Source organism: Lygodium microphyllum, chromosome 5 (assembly GCF_053477565.2).
Source record: "Lygodium microphyllum isolate KBCC chromosome 5, Lygodium_microphyllum_v1.1.10, whole genome shotgun sequence".
In the NCBI taxonomy this organism is placed as follows: Eukaryota; Viridiplantae; Streptophyta; class Polypodiopsida; order Schizaeales; family Lygodiaceae; genus Lygodium; species Lygodium microphyllum.
Genome location: NC_141139.1, coordinates 31929950 through 31947336, shown reverse-complemented (window position 1 = coordinate 31947336; position 17387 = coordinate 31929950). Strand labels below are relative to the sequence as shown.

At 46.9% G+C, this 17387-nt stretch overlaps 1 protein-coding gene and 1 pseudogene across 1 annotated transcript in view; both read left to right on the top strand.

Annotated features, from left to right (window-relative positions):
• Positions 1–17387, top strand: part of LOC148035659 (putative serine protease EDA2) — a 185661-nt gene that overhangs the window by 78173 nt on the left and 90101 nt on the right. The gene's annotated exons all lie outside the window — the stretch shown is intronic.
• Positions 3755–5497, top strand: LOC148035661 (uncharacterized; annotated as a pseudogene).

Below are 17387 nucleotides of genomic sequence, written 5' to 3'. Positions count from 1 at the left end.
GGTTGGAGTTGATGATGAGTCACAGATATATCAAGTATACGAGCCTCTAAAGGTGGTCTAGGGGGGATGGGGGCAAGAAGCCATGGAGGGGGGGTGTATTGCCATCTGGGGCTGCCTGCCTGCATCATGAAGAACAGGTCCTGGCTGCCCCAAGTGCGCATGAAGTGAAAACGGAGCTCCTGACGAGCTCGAGACTCACCCTGCACCTGGTCCCATTGGCCGCGGAGGGAGTGGATGATGGAGGTCCAGAGCTCTGCCAAAGTCACATGTACTGAAAGTCTCTCCCCGACGAAAACCTCCTGACACGGCGCCTTCTAGATGTGCCATCTAGTAAGACTCCCTACAATCTTCCATACCTCAGAGCGGTCTGCTTGGCTCCACCTAGCGGATGGGTAGAGCCTCCAAGCCGACCACTGCGCATGACCCAGCCTCAATGATGAAGATTGTGTCTTGCATCCCAGCCTTATACAAAAGGTAACGGCCTTGGTTGACTGTCTGCCAGCAGAAAGCACCCCATGAGATACATCCAAGGCTGGGTGCTATACAATGGAGAATGTGGCATGCTCCTCTCCACATGAGCTGCGCCGCCTTACACGACCAAAGGCAGTACTTTGGAGTTTCCAGAGACTGTTGTGGGCAGCGTTTACAAACTCCATGCTTCTGCATCTAGGCTAACCAACTCCCCACCGCCAGGCCTCCATGTGCAACAACCATAAGAAATACGATACCCTCCTCAGCCTCCAGTTGTCCCATTGGCAGCGCCACAAAATCTGTCGGAAAGCATCCGTGATGTTGTGCTGCGCCCAGTACCTGTTACGCGAGGGCGCCCAGTCCATGTCCTCCTGCATCATTACGTGTCTGCCAATCGTGGCTGTGTATTCCAGGTTCCTTGGTGGCTTCTTGGCGACCACAGTGGCCGGCCATAGCCACTCTCCAGGTTCCCACGCCAACTCATCAAGTGGTGTGCTCTTCCATATCCAAAGGCGCTACTCCCGGAACTCCTCCCAAAACACATAAGGGTCCAGACACCATGTCTTCCCTTGAAGGCCAACCACCCGAATCCTCCTCCACGAAAGGACAATTATCCCCTCATCCTGCTGTCCTCTGTCAAGAACCAGACGCCCTTGCTCATGCACGGTAAAGAAAGTCCCATGTGGGGTGCCGCCCACTCTACCTGTCACATGTTGGTGAAAACTTAGCAGCCCATACCTCACTAGGCTCTACCGGCTCTCGTATCAAGGTGTTAAGCCACTCTTCAGGTATCACATCGTCAATCTCCCTTCTCCTCAACTTAGCTCCTCTTTGGCAATCTGATGCCCGTTGCAACACCTCCTGGTCCGCCATCCTATATACCTTCCGCCACCTCCTGATGGTACCAGCCAGGGGCCGGCCTCCCAACTAGCCGACTGGATGTGGAGGCGCTCGCCAATTTGTATCCCCTCCCGGTCTCTGACCTAGGGGTTTCAGATCACCGGCTGGCGGTCTATCTTCTCCTTGCAACTTGGGGGGACTGTGAATAAGGGCCTTATGGAGGCCCTGCCACACACGAAGTAGGCTACGGAGGAAGGAGGATTTGGGGGGTGTGATGTGGGCCGTCGTGAAGATCCATCTCAAGGAGGGCCTCCAATCACTGCCAAGCCTTAGTCTGCACTCCTGGAGGCCCTCCTGCAATAGGACCTTCCATGTTTCCCATCCTGGTGTGAGACCGCCGACTACTAGCTTGCCCAAAAGGGCGAGACTCCGATACTCTGGGTCTATGATCCCAAGCCCCCCCTCTGACTGATGCTGGATGGTCGCCCACACTGGCCCGGGAGTCCCTGGAACCGTCGGACTCGGCTTAGAGAAAATTCTGCACTAGGTGGCGAAGCTGAACTACACAGGACGAGGAAAAGCACCAACACGAGGCAATGTACCAGGCCATTGCTAGGAGGATCTGGTTAACCACCAGCGCTTGGCTCGTTACGGAAGGGTGAGCAATACTCCAATAAGTCAGTTTCCGTCGAATAGAGTCGAGGACTAGAAGAAACTATTGGGCAGGAGTGATGTCGAGTCCCACGTGGAACCCTAGGTAACGTATGGTTTGCCCTCTGCATATCCATCTAAATCTCAAGTGGATGCCCCACTTCGTGCTAGAGTTTGGGTCCGCAAGAAAACCAACCGACTTTCGCCAATGGATTTTCGCTCCCGCTGCAGTGCAAAACATCTCGAGAGCTAGTCTCACTCTTTCCAGCATTAGCTCATTGTCCTTTATGTAGAGTGCTATATCATTTGCATACTTTGAGTCTAGCAGCTCCGTTTGCTCTCTCACCGGAAGTTGGAGGCCACGTAACCCGCTCACACGTGATCTGAGGAAGTAAGACATCGCCTTTGCAAAGAGTAGCAACATATACGAGGCGAGAGGGCAGCCTTGTTGGATCGATCTCTCTAGTCGAAACTCCTCCCCTTGCCTACCATCTATGAGAACCGTGCTGGTAGCTGATCTGTAAAGTGCTGAGACCCCGCAGATCCATGCCTGGGGGAAGTTCAACCTCACCATGGTTCCCTCTAAGACGTCCCAGTCAACCCTATCATAGGCTCATAGTTGCACAAAACACCGTTTCTGGTCCTCAGAAACAGCGTACCGTTTCTAAACCAAACCCCCCCCCCCCCCCCCCCCCCCCCCCCCCCTCCAAACCTCCTCCTCTTTTTTTGACTTTTCAACGCATTCATTGCAAGCCTTTTTAGGCGATTTTTCCCTGCGTTTTTGACCCCCATGTGAAAAAACGAGAGCCCCGATTTGAAAATTGCTGCAGCTTGCGCATGCTCGTTTCTTGAATGCTGCCCGCAGCCATGGGCTGTACACACACTTGCGTTTGGCCTGCTCTCTCTCTCTCTCTCACGAGTTCTCTCTCTCTAGACTCACACACACACACACACACACACACACACACACAGAGTGCACACACACAATCGTGGGCATTGGAGTTTGGGCCTTGGCACTTGCAAGTTGCTCTCTCTCTCTCTCTCTCACTCACAAACACGCGCGCGCGCTACGCAGCAAACTCAAGATTCAGGTGGGATTCGGGAATAATCAATATGCCAAGGATCAAGCATAGAGTCACGTCACAGTGCTTCAAGCTTACGGAGGTGGTGGTGGCTCCAAGCGGTGGCAATGCAATTATTGCGGCATTCAAAGAGGAGGGGCAGCCACAAGGATCAAAGATCATCTTGCCCATGTGCCCAATAAAGACATTGGTCCATGTGAACATGTGCTTGCTGATGTTAAGGCTTCCATGGAGCATTGGAGGCTCAGCCACTTGGCTATTACAGGTGCATCTAGTACAGGAGAGGGAGACCATGGAGATGATGAAATTTCAGCAATAGGAGGTCCTATAAAGAGGAGTAGAGGAGCTTTAGAGACTGGCACAATGAGTAGTGCACATATAGGGGGTTCTACTAGTGGAGCACGTGGGACACCTCAGGCAACAAAAGGTTCATTGTAGGGTGCTAGTATTAAAGCGGGTATTCAAAAGCAAGCCATTGCAGAGGCCACTAGCTCACTCGATTATTCATTTAGTGTGCCATTCCTTTCCATGTCTTGCGCACGTCGAGATCGTATGAGGGTATTCGGACAAGAGAGCTTAAAAATGAGAAAGCCCGCATAGAGGTTCAGTTGCAGCCATTGAAGGCCACATGGGTGAAGTATGGTTGCACGATCTTGTGTGATGGGTGGTTTGATGTATGTAGATGAAGTGTCTATAACATTCTAGTCTCCTCTTTCAAGGGGACAATGTTCTTGAGGGCCATTGATGCTTCGGCGGTTGGCACAGTGGTCATTGGCTCATATATTTGGCAGCATATACGCAAGGCAATCATGGAGATAGGGGCAGATAATGTGGTTCAAGTAGTCACAGATAATGGGTCCAATTGTGTTTCCATGGGTTGCATGCTTGAGGCTGAGTTTCCGAAGATAAGGTGGACCCCATGTGCTTCTCATTCTTTGGACTTGCTTATGGAGGACTTGGAGAAGTTAGATTGGGTTGACTTGATTTTTTCAACAGCCAAGTCCATGGTGCATTTTGTCACAAAGTGGCCTAAGGTGCAAAGTATCTACCGTCCACACAATGAGTTAGAGCTACTCAAGCCCTCAAGCACAAGGTTTGCATATATGTTTATTGTTGTGGAGAGGCTTGTGCGAGTGCGCAAGGACTTGATACGCACAGTGGTGACCTGAGAGTGGTGTGCTTTGGAGGATAGTCAAGATGCAAAACACATATCTTTCTCATGGATGGTAATGGATCAAGGATGGTGGGAGGAGGCTGAAGCCTTAATGAAATCAATCCAGCCCATTTATTCTGTATTGCGCATTACTGATATGGAGGGAAGCACCATGGGGCTACTCTATGAGTACATGGATAAGATTGGAGAGGCCTTGGACAACAATACTTGCCTTTCTCGTAGAAAGTAAGTGATTTTTATGGTTTATGCAAATATGTATTATCATTTATGGTTTGCAAATTTATGTTTATCCACCATAGCTTCAATTGCCCATCTTGAATCCAGGATCGAGGAGCTTTGATGTGTATAGCAGACACGATGGAATTAGTTTCATAGACCAATCCATGCAGTTGCACATGTATTGCATCCCCTATGGCGTAGTGAGGATTAGTCTGCTGATGATGAGCTAGAGAACGGTATTCAAGAGTACTTTGAGAAGTGGGCAGACGGAGATTTGCAGATGGTCACGAGGCTTTAGGATGAGCTTCTCTTGTTTCGTAACCATAGCCTCTCCTTTGGTCGCTCGACAACCCAGCTTCGAGAGACACAGTTGCAGCCTGTGTCTTGGTGGGAGAAATATGGGGCATCTGCACCTACCCTGGTAAGTTCTAGGATGAGGCTCTAGCTTTTAAGTACTTAGTATTCATACATTGCGCATTAGAAATGTTGTGCAATCTGAAATTTCTTCTCTTGTGGATCGTGACAGAAACGTCTTGCTATTCGAGTTCTTTCACAAGATTGCAGCTCAGGCCCATGTGAAAGAAATCGGAGCACTTGGGCCCTCTTCCATACAAAGAAGAGGAATCGTTTGAGCACAGCTCAGTTGGAGAGGCTGGTCTTTTGTCAGTGCAACCTTCGCCTTCTTGAGCACACCTCTACCTCTCCTGAACCTTGCCAGGTGAATTTCGACAAGGTAGACATAGAGAAGGTGAAAGACATACCAAATATTCCTAGTGAGGAGTTGGACATCTACACCATGTTGTATGAGGAGACGTCAGCTCCTGGCCATCGCACACGAGCTTCACGGAGGGCCACTTCGCGATGGGATGGCGCCAACACTTCAGCAGTTGCAGCCTCGCCCTCCTCTACTAGCTCTCATTTTGAGTTAGATTCTACTTCTTCTAGTGCATCTGCTAGTGATGCAGAGGCCGAGGATCAGGACGATGAGTAGTCACTCCACAGTCTAGATTCCAGACACGTTTCAAACATTTCAGCTATTTATGATTGTATCAAGGCTTGAGCCTTAACTCTTTATCTTTTTGGTATTTTGCTTTGATGATCCACTGTCCATGCATGATTGCACATGTTCACAGTATCTTGTACTCTTCTTTTTGAAATGATATAGACACACATGGATGGTGGCAAGTGCATGTGTACTGTGTAATCTCTCTTGAACTTTAATTTGATTAGTGTTCTCTAATAATTGATTGTTGTGGACTATAGTTAAGAGTCTATGAACTTATGAAGACTCTAGAGGGTCGAGTGGCCCGTGGGAGAAATCAAATGATATTCATCTTTGCTTCGGATTTGGATGGTCAATTGTATACAATGGTTAATGAAACTGTTTAGTTTGTTATATTTTACATGTTTTTCCCATTAAATAGTTTTCACCGTTTCTTGTTAGGACCGAAACTCCGTTTTTTCCGTTTCCCGCCCGTTTCCGTTTTGCCGTTTCGGAAACTCCTAGCAACTATGCATAGGCTTTCTCGAAATCCAGGAGTAGTACTGCCAATCCCTGACCACTGTGCTGGGCCCACTCTGTCGCCTCAAAGAAGGTGAAGACATTTCTAGGATGCTCCTATCCTGGACAAAGCCTTCTGTGTGTCATGAATGATGTCTGGAAGCATAGGGCGGAGTCGCCTACCAATCGTCTTGGCCAGTGCCTTGCAGGCCATTGACAACAAAGTGATCGGTCTCCACTGGGATAGCTCCAACCGGTCTCCCCCTTTGGGGAGGAGACTAATAAGACCTGCCGATAGACTCCCTGGCATCCATCCTGAGCTGAACATCTCCTAGAAGGCCAGTAGTAGGGGGTCCTTGACCACCTCCCAATAGGTAGTGAAAAAGGCCTTGGAAAGGCCATCCTCTCCCGGGCATTTCTGCCCGTCATGTGCATGGAAAGCCTCCTCTATTTCCTTCTTTGTGAAGGGGTCTAGAAGGGAGCATCCCACCTCCTTTGTGATGAGGGATGGAATGTGATCCTAGATCTGCTGTTTGCATCGCTGTCCTCTGGCTGAGGCTGTCTCTTGTTGGAAAAGGCGTTTGTAGCAGTTAGTGGCAATCTCCATCACCTCATTTGGGCTAGAGCGAATCCTCCCATATTGATCCTGGAGGTTGCGTATCTGCTCTTTTGAGGTACAAGACTGATGCACCTGGAAGAACTTGTGCACATCCTGTCCCCTCGCCGCGCTGAAAAGGCTGCTGAGCTGCAGAATGAAAACTGCGAGCGCCTGTCCTCTAGGCCAGCGAGGGCCGCTCATGCGCGCACCTCTTGTGCGTGGAGGATTGGATCCAATGGTGCCTCCTATAGGAGTCTTTTTGTGGTTGCTAGGTCTCGCCGGAGTGCTCTCACTGTGCTTTGGCTGAGGCCGTCTCCTGTTGGAAAAGGCGTTTGTAGTAGTCAGTGGCAATCTCCATCACCTCATCTGGGCTAGAGCGAATCCTCCCATACTTATCCTGGAGGATGCGTATTTGCTCTTCTGAGGTGCAGGATTGATGCACTTGGAAGAACTCCCTGCACATTGTGTCCCCCTTTCACGCCGAAAAGGCTACTGAGGTGCGGAATGAAAACTCCGAGCGTCCGTTCTCTAGGCCATTGAGGGCCGCTCGTGCGCGCACCTCTTGTGCATGGAGGATGGGATCCCCTGGTGCCTCCTGTAGGAGCCTCTGTGTGGTTGCTAGGTCTTGCCGGAGTGCTCTCTTCTCCTCCTAGCTCTACTATCTAGCCTGTAGGGCTGCCTCCTGGCAGATACTGCTCGACTCGGCTAGGGCCTTTGTAACCTCCTCTGCAATATGGTCCCTCCTGTTCCACTCCCTAGTCCAAATCTACTCAATCTGTCTCTTCATCTCCTCCCTCCTGTAGATCGAGTCAGGGATCCGATAGGATGGTGTGTCTAGGGCAGAGGTTGGGGCATCAAGTGTCAGGAGGACCGGGCAGTGATCAGACAAAGTGGTGCTTGCCAACTGCCCTACTTGGCCTCCGCGAGAGCACCCCCACTCTCCCACATAAAACTTGGCCCGCCGCTCCAACAAAAACTCCGCCTAGCCGCTAGTATCCCAAAGAGAAGTCTAGCAACCTCTCCCTCCTGTGGAAAGCAGGGTCTCTCCAAGCATCGCGTGCTCCTATTGCCAGTAGGAAGACCTCCCATGTCTCCTGCTCCTCCCTAGCCATGCCCTCGTAGTTTTTGCCTCTGCCTTGCAAGTCCTCTAAGGCCTCTAGGTTGTTGAAGTCTACTCCAACAATCCAGGAGTCCACCTCTGGGAGTCCTGCTGTGATCTCCACCGAGAACTTGTTGCGTGCCCTAACCTCAGTAGGGGCATAGACATTGAGGACTCCAAGGCTCGAGTCCCCAATGTCCAATTTGATCCATAGAACCCTCCTTGCCACAATTGTCCCGTGGTCCCGTACACAGGCGGTGAGGCTCGGGCCAATAGAGGTGCATACGCCTCCACTCTTGTTGTGGGCACCGATGACGTACTCCAGTAAGTGTGTGAACTGTCTGGGAGTACCTTCCCTACCTGTTGGGCTTGGGCAGGAGTGAGCTAGTGCTTCTGCATAAGTAGAATGTCGATCCATTTGGCGAGGGCAGGCTGTAGCTTCTGTCGAACAATCAACTTCTTGGAACCAGGTGCCCCACTGTAGTGGAGGTTGTTCACATTCTAGGATGCAAGATGTAAACTCATAGGAAAACCTGCGGTTGACCGAACAGGCATCTGTTCAGTGTGGAAGCTGCTGACGAAGAAGAAGAGCTAGCAACAAAACCACATGCGTAATGTATTCATTCCAGAGGCAACCACCCTCTAGTGAAATGCCTCAATCCCCTTGCATATATTGTGAAAGCTTTGGACACAAAACCATGCCTATCAAATGCCTAAAAGGCTACCATAACCTCAACTCTAACCACAACAATTCTATCCTATAAATAGATAGCTTGATTATGGACGAGAAGTTCTATTGGCCTTATCAGTGCAAGCTCATTTTTAAGATGTTGAAGTAATAGAAGTTGGGCAATAGAAGTGTAAGCTCATTTTTAAGATGTTGGTTTGGTCCATTCGATGGTGCTAGTAGATGGACCTTGCCGCTCCTTGACTTGTGTATTACTAAGATTCCCACCTCCAGAGGCAGTGGGAACTCTCCGTGCTACACAACTCTCAGGTAAGACCACAGACCATTGCAAAAAACTCTGTGGTAGTAGCTATGCCGGCCTCGGGAAAGTGTGATGGGCGGCATGGACAGATGAGCTGGTGGCTGTGTGGGGAGTGGGGGGGCTAGGCTGCTGGTGAGTGGAGGATGTTGGTGTATGGGGCTCTTCACCTCTTGTTGGGGGGGGGGGGGGTGGTTTCACCTGTATTGGGTGGGGTTCAGGGGGGCTGATTGGCGGTGGGGATGGTGGGGAGAGGGAGGATGGAGGGATGGTGGGGTGGTTGGAGGCACAAGGCAGGTGTGTGGGGGGGCTGTGGGTTAGAGTCCGGGTGGGGGGGGGGGGAAACGTCAGGGGGAGGGTGTGGGGGATGTGGGCCCTTGGGTGAGGTGGCCTGTGATGCCTCCGTGGGAGGTGGATGTGGAGGCCTGTGGTCCTACCGAGTGGGATGAGAAGGGGGGGCCGCGTGGTGCTTTGCCTAGGAGGGGGGGGACATTCACCCTCCTGCTCCCTGTTGCCGTGGCTGTGTCTGAGGGGCTGACTGCGGCCCCCCCTGCCATCTCCCTCTCTGTCGTCTTTGGACCCGCGTAAAGCTATCCGCGTCCACTTTTGGGCGTGTCGGCGAAGCCGCCTTGGCTCCAAAACACGTGCTGCAATCTACTGCTTGATGCCCAAAGTCATGGCAACGCAAGAACTGCCCTGGCTGCCTAGTCACAATAACCTGTTGCCTGAGGGAGTGTCCGCCTGCCTCAATCTCCAAAAAGTGTGGTACATTCTTTGTCTCTTTCGCTGCCACCTGTACCTTTGGGACTCTTGCGGCTGTCACTGCGTCCGCGAAGGAGGCGGGAAGGACAGTGCCAAAGAGCCGTCCAAAGTCATCCACTAACTAGCGATACTCTACCGCCAGTCCAGGGAAGAGTAGGATGACCGGATGTCTAAGGAACTTGTTGTGGAACGCGAATGCCTCCACTGTGAAACCATTGTACCAGGAAACCACTGTGAAACCATGATTGTAGGTCAGCGGCGTGACGGGCGGGAGCATCTATAAAGAGGGACTATTCAGGCATAATAAAGGATTTGCAACAAATGGCAAGCATCAGCACTAAGGCTTTGTACTGTCTTTGTGCAGAGTGGAATCCAGGCCTTGAACTTTGTACTGAGGCTCATGCATCGCTAGATTTGTGATGGTCATAGATTTACCCGAAGAAGAGACCCTCCACTTACCATGGGCATAGAATTTGTACACATCTTTATCAACAATTTCTTCAAAAACTCTTGAACTGGCCGACTAGTTGCATAACCTGTCTCCATTTCCCTTTGCCGAGTTGCCTTGTGTTATATCACATTAGCTAGTCATTGGCTTCGCTTCCTTCAAAATATGGCCAGTTCAGGAGTTTTCAAAGAAATTGTTGACAAAGATGTGTACAAATACTATGCCCATGGTGAGTGGAGGGTCACTTCTTCAAGAAAATCTGTGACCGTCACAAATCTAGTGACTCATGAGCCTCAGTACAAAGTTCAAGGCCTGGATTCCTCTCTCCTCAAAGACAATACAAAGCCTTAGTGATGATGCTTGCCATTTGTTGTGAGTCCTTTATTATGCTTGAATAGTGCCTCTTTGTATGGTGAATCCAACACTTGCTTTTTCTTGCATGAATCATGCCATTTCAAACTTTGATGCAGCTCTGATTACTCTCCCTTCATATTCCACAGTCAGAAACACTTCCACATGCTTGCATACTTTTGTAAATGATTCCTTGCAACTTTTGTTTTTTTAAATCTGTATTCAGCTTGTAATTAGGAAGAGGTGTATAAGGCTCTTGAAAGTGCAAAGGCAACGCAAAATCTCTAGGCCAAAATGCCACTATGGAAAGGAGCCGAGACCCTCCACAAGGCTGCAGCTATCTTGAAACAGTACGAGGACCCCATTGCAAAGTGCTTTGTCAAGGAAATTGCAAATCCTTGGAAGGATGTTGCTATTGAGGGCAATGCTTCACTGTATTTGCTCAACTCATTGGTCATGTCAATCACTTATTGTGGGACGAAGTTTGATGTAATTTTTTGGCTAACTCTAAGGAATCTTGGAGCACTCTTCGTCATTCCAATTTGTAATCCTAAATTCTTGGAGCTCATGGTTGAGATTTATATGATGGTACCTATCCCGAATTGTATAGTGGTCAGTCAAGTATTGTCACCACTTTGATACAAGTTTAAAATGTTGTAATCGAGAGTGAGACGACGGGAATAATCCTTGCATCAATTCAACAATGTTATTGATGTTTCTAGTTTTCCAAGAACAGACAACCTTGTAAGGAACAAGGCAAGGGTCTGGTTGGGGTTTTATCCCTTGTACAATGTCCTAGAAGTTCTGTGAGTTGAGAACATGCCTCGTTGGGTTTGACTAATTAGTATAGTTAGACTTGTTAAAATGAGTCTTGTCAGTAAATACATGTTGGGGGTAAAGGCACTTGTGCCTAGCCACCCGTGTATTAGTTACACAGATAGTACCCGCACACCTGTACATTGCAGGTGGTGGTCCTCATCACTATCACTTCATTCTTTATTCCTTCAGTGACATTTGAATAAGGGAAGATCGGTTACACATTGTAATTGTTGGAGTTTCCACATCTCTTCTCTTCTCTCTCTCTCTCTCTCTCCTTCCACTATAGCTCTTACTTCCGCTCGTGTGTTTCCACTCCGGGCTCACTCCCTTCAATTGGTATCAAAGCCATTGCATCGGCATTGAGGAGCTCTTCCCTTCAGTTTGCTTCAGCCCAAGACGAAGCTTCAGCTTGAAGGTTCCATAGCAATTCAGCCCTCTTCTTCCTGAGGTATGAATCTTGCTTCTACTTCTTCTCTAGTTGCTCCCATCCATTGAGGCTTGCTCCTAGGGCTAGAGACATCTTGCTTACCATTTCCGGGGCTCAGTATGGAGCAGGAAGACCAGCAGTAGTGATCAGCAAATCAGCGTGATTTTCACTTGTGTTCAGGCCCTTGTTCTTACTCAGCTTGACCATCATCTCCAGCTCCCGAGCTCCTGAGCACTCTTGGGCATTCATTTGGCATTGTACTCCGCACTTTGGGCTTGAGTTCAGGCATCATTTGAGGCCCCTAGGATCAGCCATTGTCTCACAGTTTATGACAGTTTGCTGTAATAAAACAGGGACAGCCATTACTCCATTGTTTGAGCTTCAGTGATGCTCATACACCTATGCATTGATGCTAGGATGCTTGATACATGTCTCGAGATGCTTTTTGGATAGGTTTGAGCTTTCTTTTCTTAGTTTGAAGCAGGGTTCTTTGCTATATATATACGGTGGACAGCAAGTATTTCACTTGAAAGCCTTATGCATTGGAGGCTTATATGCTTCTCGGGTATGACATATGCTAATGTACATACTTGGCACTGATGTATGGGCTTGGACATGTCTATGGTGGCATTTGAGGTTTTGTTTTGAGCCACATTGGATGCTTTGGCACCTTGGTTTTATGCTTTTGTTGCTTCCATCATTGCCATTACGGGCTTAAAGAATATATTGGCTTTTATGCTTCTGGATGTATGCTCTATGGACCTTGGATGTATGGATGCCATTCCCATAATGTTTTTGAGCTTTGCTTGCTCATTTGGCATTTGACTTATGTTTTAGTGGGAGTTATTTGGCTTTATGTATTGAGCCACACTTGACACTTGGATGTACTATAGAGCATTTGGTTTATGTAGTTGAGCTTGAGCTTGTTATAGTGAGACAATGGGACTCAGTGTGACATGTATATGCTCTCTTCATGCTATATGTATGCAGTTGATGCTAAGTGGGTCGATTTGACTTTTGTTTTGGGCCGATACCTATCTCTATTATGCTGTTATTAGTGATGTATTCACCTTCCATGTCTATGTATTGAGCTTGTGTTGTCATTGCTTAGTCAGTTTTTCCTTTGGTAGGTCTCTTCCGTTATCTGTGAGACCTACTATATGCATGATGGTTATGCCTATTGGATATATCTCGGCCTGACACTTTGGCCTTTGGCAATTCTCAGTGCGTGTTGCTTACTCACTCACTGCTAGTTGCAGTTTGGATTTTATCAGTGATAGCTCATACTTGCCCTTGATTTCTTATTGCTGTACTCTATTTTCAGTATGCTGTAATTGTAGTTACTGCACTATTTATGAGAGTAGTCATCTCCTCTTGATAGTCTTTTGCTTCTAGTTTGTGGATAGCTCATTGCGTTGGCAATATCTCTTGTCTCCCACTTGATTTGGCAATGGTTTTGGGACTGATTTGCAGGAAATCACAACAGCCTATTTTTCCCTTCTGTGCACTTGCTTGGCCTCATTATGGTTGGCGGTTCTCACGATAGTGCTATCTTCAATATTGAGAAATTGGATGGGACCAACTATAGCTATTTGAAGACCCAGATATGGGGGGTTTTAGTGAAGAAATTGCAGGTTAGACCACTCAAAAATGAAGGTGCCAAACGTGAAAACATTGTGGCCGAGGATTGGGATGAATTGGATAAGCTATGCAAGTCCACAATTATTTTATCACTCTCTAAGCAAGTTCACTATAATGTTGAAACCGAAAATCAGATTGCATATGAGCTTTGGGCACTATCTTCAATATTGAAAATCTGGATGGGACTAACTACAACTATTGGAAGGCCCAGATATGACAGGTTTTAGTGTAAACATTGTAGGTTAGACCACTAAGAAATGAGTGTTAAACCCGAAAATATTGCGGCGAGGATTGGGATGAACTAGATGAGCTATGCAGGTCCACAATTATTTTATCACTCTCTAAGAAGATTTACTACAATGTTGTAACTGAAAATTGGATTGTATATGGGCTTTGGACATAAACTAAGAATCTTTATGACAAGTAGTCTTGCATCTTAAATTTATCGGCTGAAATAGTTGATGGATCTATGCATGAAGGAAGGGATCACTATGTTTGCACATTTGAATTTTACTCCATCGTCAGCAATCTAGCATTGTAGGAGATTGAGTTCAAGGACCCTTTGTATCCTTTATTTCGGCTTGGTATTCTATTTGAGTTGTGGAACACTTTCCGTATGGCTTTGTGTTAAAGATGGGCTGAAATTGTAGGATGTTGAGAGTGTCCTCTTGATAGAAGAGGTGAACAAAATAAATTTAGATGCTTCCCGTACGTCACATGTATTGATTGTGAGAGGCCTGCAGGATGGAAATGATTGAGGATTGGGATGAACTGGAGAAGCTATGCAAGTCCACAATTATTTTATCACTCTCTAAGAAGGTTTACTACAATGTCATAACTGAAAATCAGATTGTATATGATTTTTGGACACAAACTAAGGATGAAGTAGAGTCTTGCATCTCGAATATATTGGTTGAAACAGTTGATGGACCTTCACATGAAGAAAGGGACTTCTATGTTTGCACATTTGAATGAGTTTCACTTCATCATTAGCCATCTAGCTTTGCAGGAGATTGAGTTCAAGAACCCTTTGTATCCTTTATTTTTCCTTGTCATATGCATTGACTGTGAGAGGCCGGCAAGATGGAAATGGCCTTGGTAGGGACACTCAAAGGTCTTAGTCTAGGACACATGGATAGTTTCACAGTAAGTCTCGTAGCCGTAAGTCTTGTCTTACTTGTCATTATTGTAGGAAAGCAGGTCATATTTGGCAACCAGTGCCATAAAATGCATGAAGACAAATGCAAGGAAAAGGGAAAGGGTAAAGTGAAGGACAAGAATGATGATCACAATATTGTGCCTAGCAAGTCTAGCATCAAGATTGTGGAGATTAATGTGGTGCAGCTTGATGTTGCTGATGATCTTATATTGGCAGCCTCTTCCTTGGATGTGCCACAATTGACTAATGCTTTGTTAGAATATACTCAGTGTTGGTTGATAGATTTAGGGACTTCTTTTTATGTGACTCCTCATAGAGAGTGGTTTCACTCCTATCGCAATATGTTTGGATTTGTCCATTTGGGTAATGACTTGGCATTGGAGATAGTTGGTATTGGTGATATCCAACTACAGTTTCAGGGAGTATGCTCACTCTTCATGATGTACGTTATGCCTTGGCTCTCACGAAGAGTCTTATCTCTATGGGCACCTTAGATGATGTAAGTTATATTGTCTCTTTTGGTTTTTTCTCATGGAAGATTACTCCTGGGAATCTTGTTATTGCACATGGTGCTAAGTCTAGTATCCTCTATCCCTTGCTTGTATTTGGGTTAGCTGACCATGTTTTGTTTATGGCTGTAGTTCCACATGTATCTCTTCGGCATCATCGCCTTGGATACGCCTTTGAAAGGAATGAAAATGCTTACTAGTTTGTAATATCTTCTGTCCCTAAACTATTAAGTGTTTTGAGTATTGTGATCATTGTTTATATGACAGGCAGATACGTAGTACACATAAGAAGTTTGGCATGAAGTGCATAGGTGAGCCTTTGGCTCTTGTTCATTCGGATGTAGGTGGTTCCATGCCCTATTAGTCGCTAGGTGGTGCGAAGTACTTTGTCACCTTTATTGATGATTATTCACATAAGGTTTGGGCTTACCCTATTAAGCAAAAGTTGGATATCTTATCTACCTTTCAGCATTGGCTTGCTCTTGTTGAGAATTAGTTTGGGTATAGGCTGAAAATGCCTAAGGTCCGATAATGGGGTTGAGTATGTCTCGAAAGCTTTTGAGAAGTTTTGCAATGAGTGGGATATTAAGCGTCAATTGACCGCCCCTTACATCCCTTTCTAGAATGGTATTCCCGAATGCATGAATAGGATGATTTAGGAGAGAGTCCGTAGTATACTTAGCCAAGCAAGCTTACCACAACACTTTTGGGCTGAGGCAATTACTACTGCCATATACATGATTAACAGGTTCCCTTGCATTACTATTGACTATCAAGTCATAGAGGAGATATGGAATAGAAAACCTCCATTATGTGCTCATTTGCATGCCTTTGGTTGTGAGGCATTTTGCCATGCTTCCAAGGACATGCGCAATAAGCTAGATGCTAAGTCCATAAAATGCATCCTTCTTGGTTATGGGGATGTAGGTGGGATGGGCTATTGCCTATGGGATCCACAGGCTCGTCGAGTTATCCCTAGCCATGATATAGTTTTCCATGAGAAAAGGTTGCTTAAGCAACCTGAGCAAGTAGTTGAGGTATGTAGGGTGATCTTTGAGGAGAAGCCTCTAGGTCTTGTACAGCCAGCTAGATAGCATGCTATAGTTGATACTCCAGTGGCCAGGATCCGCCACCTGTTCTACATGATTAATGTGTTTTGAAATGCTCTACTAGAGCTAGACGTCAGCCTAAGCGCTTTACACTCTCCATGGATTATGTTATGGTGGTAGATACAGGTGAGCCTCTCTCTTATGATGAGGCCATACATAGAGATGATAGTCACTCTTGGGACAAGGCTATGTAGTCAGAGTTTAACTTCTTACAGACAAACCGTATGTGGAATTTGGTTGCTTTGTCTAGTGGTAAGAAGGCATTGCCATGGAAGTGGGTATACAAGTTGAAAGGTATAGTTGGATGCCCTAAGCCCGCTTATAAGACTAGATTGGTAGCTAAGGGTTTCAAGCATGAACATGGTGTTGACTTCGATGAAGTCTATTCTCTTGTGGTCAAAATGACGACCCTATGCTTGGTAGTGTAAAAATTACACGGCGCAGCAAATAGAATCTGAGAAAGAGATAGAGATAGAGAGTACAAAACAGATAAGAGAAGAATTAGAAAATTTCTTTAGCTCTAAACAACTGATACAAAGATGGCTCTGTCCATCCGTGCGCTTCCACTGTGAAGCTTAGATGGCGATCTAGACAGAAGATAGGTAAAGAGCTTAAGGCTAGCTAAAACAACTCTGATTGGGTGAAAGATAGATGATCGATGATTGTGAAGGGGTTTAGCTTTTATAGCCCGCGAAGGCGGTTAGGTCGGCCTGACTGACCTACCATATGAGCCTCTACTAGTCGACCAAGGAATATTCCCTTTACCGTCGGGCCGAGGGCGTTGCTCCCGAATCTCGGCCATGTAACGCCCTTACCCCACAACTCGATGCAATGTGCCTCGAGTTGCTACGAGCTTAACTACTGAGTTCAACCCAAAGATTAGACTCACAATAGTCATCTTTTTTTCTATCCGGTCATATAGACCTCATCTGATATACAAGTCAGGACTCAACCAATATCCGGGCTCACATTTGGCTTCTCCTCATAATGGGGGCCTTACAACTTTGAGCACCATGGATCATTGGTGGCACATTATGAGGGTGGGGCATTGAGCATATCTAAGAGCCCCCCTCAATGTCGACCCGTAGGTGAACTATCTCCTCGGTCCAATGTCGAGTCTCTAAAGAGGAACTTGAAGCAGATCCTTCGTAAGTGCTTTGGTGAAGATATCCGCTCCATTTTCCTTTGTTGGATAGTAGACTAGTTCCACTATCCCATCCTCCATCAAATCACATACATAGTGATACTGGATCTCTATATGTTTGGTGCGCGCATGAAACACTGGATTTTTGGCAATGGCGATGCAACACTGATTGTCACATCTTAGCACAATTGGTTCTTCATCCTGCACTCCCATATGCCATAGAATCCTTCTCAACTGCTTCACATGCAACAAAACAAGCTGCCTTGTACTCTGCTTCCGTAGAAGATAATGCCACTGTTGGTTGCTTCTTACTAATCCAAGAGAAAATTCGTGAACCCAAAGAGAAACAATAACCAGAAACTGATTTCCTGGAATCAATGTCTCCTGCCCAATCTGA